We start from the raw sequence: 12,641 nt of genomic DNA on the forward strand, positions 1-12,641 counted from the left end.
CGTCGGGATGTCGGTGACCGAATGGTCCTGGCTGATTATGGAGTGCTTGTAATTTTTTTGGAAAAACTTTTAGCTTTTCCCAACACTTTGCCATGAACTCTCGTTAAATGGCGTAACATAGATGAGGTTCCAAGATGGTTAAGGTCCCTCCCTCGACTGACTGTGGCTTGACATACACTACAAATGGCTATACAGCTGTTGTCTTGATTTGGTTAGAAATATTTCCACACATAAGTGGATTTTTTTGTTTTATGCCCATGACAATGGCCTTTTTCTTGTCACGTGCCAGAACTGCTGCCACTGGTGCAGGACTTACACAAACAACCTCATCCTCATCAACATCCTCATTAGCGCCCTCGTCGCCTACGCAATCTCCCCCTCATCCTCTTCTAATTCCAAAGTGGCATCCTCAATTTGTGTATCACCAGCTACACTCAGGCTGTTCATGCACACATCATCAGAACTGCTGAAAGGGCCCTTCTTTATGGGTACACAAACAGAATGCACACGATTGGACATACCACTGGTGGATGGACTCTCCACAGGGATTGGTGTAATTTCTGATTCAGAGCATAAATTATCCTCTAATGCCTTACTGTTTTCTTGCAGCTCGGCTTTCACGCGTAACAGTAGTTGTGCACCCCTTTTAGACTCCAAATTACTTGGTCTTGCTTGGTCACGAGTGACCGTACAAGAAGAAGGCTCAGTAACATTTTTTGGATCTGCCACTAATAGAGAAAGGCGAAGGCCTCATTCTTTCTTTGCCACTGCGTGTGTAGAATGGCATGTTGGCAATTTTTTTTTTATCGGCAGTTAACTTTTGCTCAGTTACAATTCTTTTTCACTTCAACACGGTAAATTTTTTTTGGTGTGTGTTTATTTCCCTGATTTAAAATGACTATGTACTTTTACAATGGCTTTACCAAATGACGTACTGGGAACACTACCATCAGGAGTGGTGCCAGCACCTGCTTGCTGATTCTGCTCATATGTGGACTGCTTTGAATCAATTTTAATGAGCCCAAAGCACTTGTAGTGCAAAATATTGTATAGATACTGCTGCTAAATATGACTTTTGGCAGCCAGAAAAATTCGTTTTTAACACTGGGGAATATGGGACACCCCAAAGCACTTGTAGTGCAAAATATTGAAAAAAAAAAAGCCTCCTCTATCAATTGCTAATAGAATTGGTATTAGAATTGCAATAATAATTAAAAGAATAAAGTATACAATTATTGCTCTGTCCCTGCTTTAATACAGCCTGTGACCTAACCCTGCTCTCTCCCTCTGTCAAATGGCGATGGATTGCTGTGGAGGCGGGTATTTATGCATTTCAAATATCGCGAGAACCAATCCCCGAGATCCGACAACGTCACAATGACATTTTGCCTCTATTTCGATTCCGAACGTGCGGGAGAGTACCGAGCCTGCTCGGCCCGGTACACGGATAGGTAAAGTTCGGGCGGGTTCGGATCTCGGGGAACCGAGACCGCTCATCTCTAGAGCAAACAGACGCAGGCACAATGGGGAGTCCGTGGAGGGGATCACGAGGAAGAGGAGCGCATAAAGAGACAGGGGAAGAGAGAAGTGAGGAGATCAAGCAAGGAGATGGTAAGGTAGAAAGTTGGTAGGCTTTGAGGATAGCACATCCTGATCTCCCCACTTGTAAAGCGAATGAGTGTTAACATGCTCTATCAGGAGAAATAGGGCTGAGAAAAGGTTATAATTGAGGGTGCAATATTTCTTCTGCACAAAACAGACTTATTAGTAATCTCGGTTGGCATGCTGAGACTTATTTAAGTGTAATACCATTTTTCCCAGTTCCACTGGGAAGTGGTGTATGTAAATGGCAAGAATGGTGCAGAAACCATCCCTGCACAACTATTGGATGAGGATTGGGTAGCAACTATTTTTCTGTATTTTATAGCAAAAATATATTTATGGCATGAAATAATGACAGAGCATAAAACAAGTCAGCATACAGGAATAGAGTAAATGATTTTTGAAACATTACTAACTAACAGTTTGCATAGTAACTTCAATAATTTCCCTTGTACTACTACCTTTACCTCTCACTAAGTGCCTATAGATGAGGCACCTCTGGCACTCTAATTATTCTGGCTGGTTTGATTGAACAACAGCCTGCAGCAGTACTTCCCTTAGCAGTTTTTTACACGCTATGTAATAATTTCACAATATTTTACACAGTTCTCAACACACTGTACCACCGAAACCCTTTAAACATGTAAATACACAATAATACTTTTAGCTCACTTGTTGCTGCATACTAGTGGCCTGTGATCCTTCACAGTCTACACATATGCCTAAACTAGGCATATAATCATTGGACACAGTACTTTACACAAGTGTCATTGAACAGAGACCGTTTACATCCCTGGTGATCCACTTATCCCTCTTCCCTAGAAACAATAGCAGAGTTGAGCACTCTATATGTAGATGAGTAACTTGAATTCAAACACAGTCACTTGAATAAATTATATTGTATATATATGTATAATTATAGAAATGCGGCTACAGATTTCCATAGCAAATAGCACAACTTTCTCTGTAATCTCAAAATGAATGCTCCTCGTGGGCTGAATTGTATTTGCACAAAATTTTGGTTAGTAATTTCAATTCTTTCAGTTTAGCAGCTTTATTTTTCCTGAAGTTCTACAATAGTCTCTCACTCCTATTTTATTATTATTATCAGTTATTTATATAGCACCACTAATTCCGTAGCGCTGTACAGAGAACACTTTTACATCAGTCCCTGTCCCATTGGGGCTTACAGTATAAATTTCCTAACAAACACATACACACAGACAGTGAGAGAGAGAGAGAGAGTCTACAGTCTAAATTCCCTAACATACACATACACACAACCACACAACCACACAACCACACACACACACACACACACAGAGTCTACAGTCTAAATTCCCTAACATACACACACACACACAGACAGAGAGACTAGAGTCAATTTTGATAGCAGCCAATTAACCTACTATTATGTTTTTGGAGTGTGGGTGGAAACCGGAGCACCCAGAGGAAACCCACGCAAACACAGGGAGAACATACAAACCCCACACAGGTAAGGCCATGGTCGGGAATCGAACTTATGACCCCAGTGCTGTGAGGCAGAAGTGCTAACTACTAGGCCCCTTGTGCTGCCTAACCACTTTCTCTCCCTAATCTCTATTGCTCTTGCAAAAGGTATCTTAGTCCAGCACTAGCAAAAAGACATAACACAAATCCACATCTTCAGGGCTCCCCACACTATACCTAATCTCTTCACTCTAAGAGTAGTATCTCAGTCCACCGGCAAGTAAGTAAAATAACCAGATATACTTATCTGCAATTTCTCCACTTCAAAGCGTTTTGTTTGAACTCAACTTCAATGGCTGCTGTCTTCAACTATGTCCCAAATGGCAGCTTCAGGCTTTTGTTTTTCTCTCTTCACAGTGCCTCTCTCATTCACTGCATTGTTGCTGTCTCTCTCTGCTTCAGCTCCTTTTTCGCTCCTCTCACAAACTTGATGTCTTCCTCCCTAAGCTCTTTCTTCACCTACTACTCCCTCAGATTTCTCCTCACACACTGACTGCACCCCCATGTTATGGCGTCTTTGACCAGGGATATACACTGGGCCGGCTAAACTCCTCCACTAGACTCTCCCCAGCTGCTTGCTGGGAGATGTAATTTTTCTCCTATCCTGGCACATTCACAGTTGCACAAAAGCTTGTGCATATCATTAGAAAACTTGCATAACTTGTCACTCAATTCCAAGCAGTTGAAAAAAGTATGACCTCGCTCAAAGATGGTGTTTTTTTAGGTGGATTCTAGTGTGGTTTGGGGGAATCTGGGGCTTGGGCTATTTTGTCCTAATTGCAGTCAGAAATTATGGCAGATATGGGAATTGTAGGTGTGGTGGAAAAGTTTACCCCTGTAGGAGGTTTTGATGGAAGTATCTCTTTAGTTTCACAGGGACCTTGAGGATAGTTTGAGTATAAGAGTGACAATTAAGGAAAACCATTCTTTCCCTCCTTGGCATTTTGCTATAACATAACTTTTACTATATATTTGCTGCTGTTTGTTTTGTCTAATGAGATATTTTATTTATTCACCTGCCTGCATTTGCTAACGGCTTCTCTTTAGTCCCAGTGCTCAGGATGTGATGTGGAAAAACTCAGAACTATGACCTCACACAACGTTACATTGGCACAGGCACTACATTAGCACACTGAAACAGAGTTTTGGAGGGAAGGGTATTTCAGCCAGACTGAGCACCTTTAAAGAGCTAGACACATCCCCTGCATGGCCAGATGGCCTGATTACAAACCCTGCATGGTCTGATCATGCCCCCTCCTGCATGATTTTTTCCACTTAAAATTTTCCTGTGTACAACCATGATTATGATGCAGATCACTGGGTAATTATTAACTTAGTTTACTTGTCCTTTAAATTGCAAGTACTATGATTATACTGTATGTTGCAAAGTAAGTTACATGACATACAAAACATGCCTTAAATGTAAGGTAAGTTAAAAATTAACTGTTTTAATGTACTTACCTTTATTTTCTCTTGTTTTTTAAAATGCTAATACAACTGGCAAGAACTATATATGTGTTATTATATTAAATATTCAAAGGAGTTGCATCTGGTTTTAAATCTGCTAATTCCTTCTGCCATTGACACATGCTAATGTTACAGGCAAGGCTTCAAAAACGTTTCAGCAAATACATCATATCCTGCACAAATCATTTATATTTTACTGTTTTCTTTTTTACAACAACATATAGAACAATTGTGTTATAGGTAGAAATGAGTGAATCTCTCTGTATTCTCTTCTGTCTATATTCCACAAGCTATTTGATTTATTCAGCCATACAATTCCTTATTGAGACACATGATTATTTGAATAACTCTTTAGAAGGTTGTTTCTTACAGTATGTTCATGTCTAACTACGTTACTTCCCTCTCAGATTTGTCTTTATAAGCCTCTCGTGTGGATAATGCTAGCTTTGGAGGCTGTTTGCTAGCATTGAATAGGAAATCCTGGGTTATAAGTAGGGATGTGCACCGGCGACTTTTGAGGTCTCGTGTTTTGTGTTTTGGATCCGGATTTTCGTTATTTTTGAGGTTCGGATTTGTCTCGCAAAACACTTGACGAAAGGTCTCGGTTCGGATTTAAGGTATTGGATTCGGATTTTTTTTGAAAAAAACATAAAAAGTTTAAAAATCAAGTTTTTGGGCTTATTTTCACTCCTAGGCTATTATTAACCTCAATAACATTCAATAACAAGCATTTCCACTAATTTACAGTGTATTGTGAACACCTCACAATATAGTTATTAGTCCAAAACGTTGCAACAAGGTATCTTTCTGGACTGCGTAGAGGAGTGGGTCACCACAATATATATTAAAAACCCTGAACTTTTATGATTCGCACCAATAATTGTACCTGGACTGCGTAGAGGAGTGGGTCACCACAATATCTTAAAAACCCTGAACTTTTATGATTCGCACCAATAATTGTACCTGGACTGCGTAGAGGAGTGGGTCACCACAATATCTTAAAAACCCTGAACTTTTATGATTCGCACCAATAATTGTACCTGGACTGCGTAGAGGAGTGGGTCACCACAATATCTTAAAAACCCTGAACTTTTATGATTCGCACCAATAATTGTACCTGGACTGCGTAGAGGAGTGGGTCACCACAATATCTTAAAAACCCTGAACTTTTATGATTCGCACCAATAATTGTACCTGGACTGCGTAGAGGAGTGGGTCACCACAATATCTTAAAAACCCTGAACTTTTATGATTCGCACCAATAAATGTACCTGGACTGCGTAGAGGAGTGGGTCACCACAAGATATATTAAAAACCCTGAACTTTTATGATTCGCACCAATAAATGTACCTGGACTGCGTAGAGGAGTGGGTCACCACAATATCTATTAAAAACCCTGAACTTTTATGAATCGCACCAATAAATGTACCTGGACTGCGTATAGGAGTGGGTCACCACAAGATATCTTAAAAACCCTGAACTTTTATGAATCGCACCAATAAATGTACCTGGACTGCGTAGAGGAGTGGGTCACCACAATATATATTAAAAACCCTGAACTTTTATGATTCGCACCAATAAATGTATCTGGACTGCGTAGAGGAGTGGGCACTGGGCACCACAATAAAATATATAAAAAACCTTCAACAGATCTGCATTACACTACACATACGGCTGCTCCTCCATCCTCTCCATCATATACATGTTGGAGTTTTAGCGTGTGACAACCTCTTGTTTTTGATAATGTCAGTGCATTTGGAATATTTTTCAATTTGCCCCACACCACTGAATGTACTTTATCTATGATACGCAATACGCATCTATCTATCTTGACTGCGTAGTGTGGTGGCCCCGGTACACAATTTGGTACCGAGGCCACAATATAATTAAAAAACCCTCCACGTGTCGGAATTCCACCAAACAAGTATCTGGACTGCATAGTGGGGTGGCCCCGGTACCCAATTTGATACCGGGGCCACAATACCTCCTCCAAACATGCTACAGACAATTCGTCATTGAGAGACCCCAGACAGACAGGGTCGAAGTGTTATTGTTTGACTTTGTAAACCCAAAAAAATGTCCCTGTTGCACATAGTCGTGCAATGAAGACTGACTTTTTCATTTAAAGGCACGATCTTTAAAGTGTAGTGTTTGTAAGTCTAAGTCATATTATACTTTTGGTAAAATTGGTTTTTTTTGTTCCTCTTTATGGTAATTAATTAGTAATAGAATTAAAGTAGGAAATAGAATTAAATAGAATTAAAGTAGGAAAAAGAGTGGTATAGAGTTGTAGTGTGGTATAGATAGAGTGGTCCACACAATATAATAATAAAACCCTCAACTGGTCTGAATTCCACCAAACAAGTATCTTGACTGCGTAGTGTGGTGGCCCCGGTACACAATTTGGTACCGAGGCCACAATATAATTAAAAAACCCTCCACGTGTCGGAATTCCACCAAACAAGTATCTGGACTGCATAGTGGGGTGGCCCCGGTACCCAATTTGATACCGGGGCCACAATACCTCCTCCAAACATGCTACAGACAATTCGTCATTGAGAGACCCCAGACAGACAGGGTCGAAGTGTTATTGTTTGACTTTGTAAACCCAAAAAAATGTCCCTGTTGCACTTGCACATAGTCGTGCAATGAAGACTGACTTTTTCATTTAAAGGCACGATCTTTAAAGTGTCAGAAAGAGAGAGAAGACACAGGAGAGGAGAGTTGTAGCTGGGGACCTGGGGTGGAAGCTCCCAGGCTCCCCCAGCATTGCCTGGAAGTCTGAGCGTGGTGACTGAGCCAGGGCAAGGAATGTGTGCCCTGGATGAGGGGGAGAACTCCAATCCACTATAGTGAACCCAAGAGAGAGGGGGACACTGCACATGGAAGAGGCCCTGGAGTGAGGGCTGCTACAAGAGGCATGGTAGCTGTAGTGTCAGATCCTGAGGCTGAGAGTACACAGAGTGACGTGTCAGAGCACAGGAGACATTATCCCCGCAGAGGAGGGATGAGCTGCAGTTGAGAGGTATGTTGTTGAAATAGGACATGCACACTTTAACAAACCAATCATTTCAGCGACAGGGCCTACCAAACAACTTTGACTGAAATGATTGGTTTGTTTGGGCCCCCACACCAAAAAAGCTATTCATCTCTCCCTGTACAGACTAAACAGGCTCTACTGAGGCAAGATGTCGTCCTCATCCTCAACCTCTGATTCCTCTCCCCCTACAGTGTCTACTTCCTCCTCATCACACATTATCAATTCGTCCCCGCTGGACTCCACAACCACAGGTCCCTCTGTAGTATCTGGAGGGCAGTGCTGTACTTCATTGAGGAATTGATTATTCATTTTTATAAACATCATTTTTTCAACGTTGTGAGGAAGCAACCTCCTTCGCCGCTCACTGACCAGGTTCCCCGCTGCACTAAAAACTCTTTCCGAGTACACACTGGAGGGGGGACAACTCAGGTAAAATAGAGCCAGTTTGTACAGGGGCTTCCAAACTGCCTTTTTTTCCTGCCAGTAACAATATGGACTGTCTGACATGTCTACTTGGATGGTGTCAGCAAAGTAATCATCCACAATTTTTTCTATTGTCACAGCATCCAATGCAGCGAGAGTAGAAATGTCTGCAATGGTTGGCAGGTCCTTCAGTCCGGACCAGATGTTATCAGCATCCCCGCCAGTGCCTCTTTTGGGAAAACTGAGCTTTTTCCTCGCAGCCATAGATGTGGAAGAAAATGAGGGTGGAGCTGTTGGCATGTCACGGTCCTCTTCAGAGGACAATCTCCTGACCAGCAGGTCTTTGCACCGCTGTAGACTTGTGTCCGCCGGAAACAGAGACACAACATACGCTTTAAACCGAGGATCGAGCACGGTGGCCAGAATGTATTCCTCTGACTTTAAAAGAGTGACCACCCTCGGATCCTGGCAAAGCGTACGAAGGGCTACATCCACAAGAGCTACATGCTTGCTGTAATCGCAATGGCTTACCAGCTCCTCCCTCACTTTCTCCAGCTGCTTCTGCAACAGCCTGATCAGGGGAATGACCTGACTCAAGCTGGCAGTGTCGGAACTGACTTCTCGTGTGGCAAGTTCAAATGGCTGCAGAACCTTGCACAACACGGAAATCAGTCTCCACTGCGCTTGACTCAGGCGCATCCCCACTCCTTTGCCTATGTCGTAGGTGGCTGTGTAGGCCTGAATGGCCTTTTGCTGCTCCTCCATCCTCTGCAGCATATAGAGGGTGGAGTTCCAGCGCGTCACAACCTCTTGTTTGAGGTGATGGCAGGGCAGGTTCAAGCTTTTTTGATGTGCCTCTAGTCTGCGGTAGGCACTGGCTGAATGCCGAAAGTGTCCAGCAATTTTGCGGGCCACCGCAAGCATCTCCTGCACACCCCTGTCACTCTTGAGGTAATGCTGCACCACCAAATTAATGGTGTGGGCAAAACATGGGACGTGCTGGAAATTGCCCATACTTAATGCCCGCACAATGTTACTGGCATTGTCTGACACCACAAATCCCCATGAGAGTCTAAGTGGGGTAAGCCACTGGGAGATAATTTCCCTCATTTTCTCTAATATGTTGTCAGCGTTGTGCCTCTTATTAAAGCCTGTAATGCACAATGTTGCCTGCCTTTGCATGAGCAGCCATTTTGTAGATGCTGCTACTGATGCAGCTGTTGCTGTTGCTGCGGAAGGGGATGCATCTACCCAGTGGGCTGTCACAGTCATATAGTCCTTCGTTTGCCCAGAACCACTTGTCCACATGTCCGTGGTTAAGTGGACAGTGGGTACAACCGCATTTTTAAGAGCACTGAGGACACTTGATCGTACTTCTCTGTACATTTTTGGTATCGCCTGCCTAGTGAAGTGGAATCTCGAGGGGATTTGGTACCGGGGACACAATACCTCCATCAACCCTCTAAATCCCACTCCACTGATGGCGGACACCGGGCGCACGTCTAACACCAACATTGCAGTTACAGCCGCAGTTATACGCTTTGCAATAGGGTGACTACTATCGTATTTGGTGGTCATGGCAAACGACTGTTGGACGGTCAATTGTTTGGTGAAAGACTTAGCGGTCTTACGACTTCCCCTCTGGGAAGATGACCGACTAACAGCAGCAACAGCAGCAGTGGCAGTAGTAGGCGTACCGCTGCAGGATTCCTCGGATGAATCCCGTATTGAGGAGGACTCAGTCTGGCTGCTGACTTGGGCTGCAGGACTGAATCTGATGGAGATTGTGGAGGAAGTTGACGAGGAGGGTGTTGCTGGTGTGTATCCAACTGGACCACGGGATTTAGGTGTCCCTGTACCGATGAGGGTCCTAGCCCCAGTTCCTGAACTAACCACTGAACTATGAAGGTTATTCAGGTGACGTATAAGGGAGGATGTTCCTAGGTGGGCAAGATCCTTACCCCTGCTTATTTGAGCTTTACATAAGCTACATATTGCCATACATTGGTTGTCTGGATTTGGATAAAAATAACTCCAGACCGAAGAGGTGCATTTTTTGGTCTTCTGACCAGGCATGACGATGGGCTTTTTCATCCCATGGACATCAGCTGTTTCCCCCCCTGGTGCCTCATTTACAATAACCACATCACCATCCTCATCATCAAGTTCCTCCACAGCGCCAGCTACATCATCAATAGCCTCCTCCCGAGCCACCTCTTCCCGTACAGTGATGGGAAGGTCAGGCTTGACAACCACCAACACCCTTGGACTCGCCTTGGGGATTTGTGATAATTTCTCTTTAGAAGGCAGAGTTGTTTGCTGTTTTGTTGCTGACAGCATAACTCTCTTCAATTTTTTGTAGGGGGGGGGAGGAGGAGGAGGGCTAAGATCCGTGGGTGAAGCTGAACCACTAGTCATGAACACGGGCCAGGGCCTAAGCCGTTCCTTGCCACTCCGTGTCGTAAATGGCATATTGGCAACTTTACGTTTCTCCTCAGATGATTTAAAGTTTCTCTTTTTGCTACTTTTTCTTAACTTGGGCTTTTTGGATTTTACATGCCCGGTACTACGAGATTGGGCATCGGGCTTGGAAGACGACGTTGATGGCATTTCATCGTCTATGTCATGACTAGTGGCAGCAGCTTCAGCATTAGGAGGAAGTGGGTCTTGATCTTTCCCTACTTTATCCTCCAAATTTTTGGTCTCCATTATATGTAGCACAAGATACTGCAGAATGTGTGAACTTGGTAATATTGCAGTACCAATGGACTTATACTGCTGGATTGGTTTTGCAAATTTGGTTATAATTATTATTTTTTATTTTTTTTTTAAATTTTTTATTTTTTTTTACTTTTTTCTTATTTTTAAAAAACTTGGGAATAGTGGGGAAATAACTATGCCCTTAGAAGCACAGAGCACAGGACACAGCACCACTGGACTGAACAGGACACGGCACAGGACCCAGCAGCACTACGGAACTCAGCAGGACAGAGCACAGGACACAGCACCACTGGACTGATACTGCAGAATGTGTGAACTTGGTAATATTGCAGTACCAATGGACTTATAATGCTGGATTGGTTTTGCAAATTTGGTTATAATTATTATATATTTTTTTTTTTTTTAAATTTTTTATTTTTTTTTACTTTTTTTTTATTTTTTAAAAACTTGGGAATAATGGGGAAATAACTATGCCCTTAGAAGCACAGAGCACAGGACACAGCACCACTGGACTGAACAGGACACGGCACAGGACCCAGCAGCACTACGGAACTCAGCAGGACAGAGCACAGGACACAGCACCACTGGACTGATACTGCAGAATGTGTAAACTTTGTAATATTGCAGTACCACTGGACTTTTACTGCTGAATGTGTGAACTTGGTAATATTGCAGTACCAATGGGCTTATACTGCAGGATTGGTTGTGAAAATTTTGTGGTAATTAAAAAATATTAAAGTAGTTTTTGGTATTTTTTAAAAAAACACAGGGGAATATTGGGGAAATAACTATGCCCTTAGAAGCACAGAGCACAGGACACAGCACCACTGGACTGAACAGGACACAGCACAGGACCCAGCAGCACCACTGACCTCAGAAGGACAGAGCACAGCACACAGCACCACTGGACTGATACTGCAGAACACAGCACAGCACAGCACAGCACAGCACAGCACAGCACTAAACAGCACAGCACAGCACAGCACTAAACAGCACAGAACTAAACAGCACAGAACTAAACAGCACAGAACTAAACAGCACAGAACTAAACAGCACAGAACTAAACAGCACAGAGGACCACCTAACACACCCTCCCTCTACCCTGATCAATGCCCGAGTGAAGATGGCGGCGACTAGCGGGGAATTTATAGGATCCGAGTATCGCGAGATCCGACAACGGGATTATGAGTCAGAGCCTCAGTTTCACTTTTGAATTTGGCGCCAATACCCGGATCTGTCTCGGATCCGACTCGGATCCGCAACGTTCGGGTGGGCTCGGATTTCAGAAATCCGAGTGCGCTCATCCCTAGTTATAAGAGAAAATGAAATCAGATTCAAATATTCCATAAAAAATATGCAGTCCGCACAGTTCACAAAGTGGTTGGCTTGTTCCATTGATTTGAAAATTGACCAGATATTTTTGAACTTCAGATCATTTAAAACATACTTGCCAACCTTTGGCAAGTGAATTCCGGGAGATCCCAAGCAGGGAGCGTGGTTGGAGGGCAGGAGGGGGCGGGGCACGGTCAATCGCATCATTTTGGCCCCACCCCCGCAACAAAAACGTCATTTTGTTGCTGGGGCGGGGAGGCAAAATGATGTGATTCACTGCGAATCGCGTCATTTTGCCAGGTAAATTCCGGTATGCTGGATACTTGCCTGCTCTCTCGGGAGTCCGGGAGATGTACCCGTATTTCGGGAGTCTCCCGGACATTCCGGGAGAGTTGGCAAGTATGGTTTAAAACAAGCGGAGCTAAATTCAAGCAGGATAAACAGGTTCTGATTAGGGATGTGCACCGGCGACTTTTGAGGTCTCGTGTTTTGTGTTTTGGATCCGGATTTTCGTTATTTTTGAGGTTCGGATTTGTCTCGCAAAACA

This window comes from Mixophyes fleayi, chromosome 1 (genome assembly GCF_038048845.1).
Source record: "Mixophyes fleayi isolate aMixFle1 chromosome 1, aMixFle1.hap1, whole genome shotgun sequence".
NCBI lineage: Eukaryota > Metazoa > Chordata > Amphibia > Anura > Limnodynastidae > Mixophyes > Mixophyes fleayi.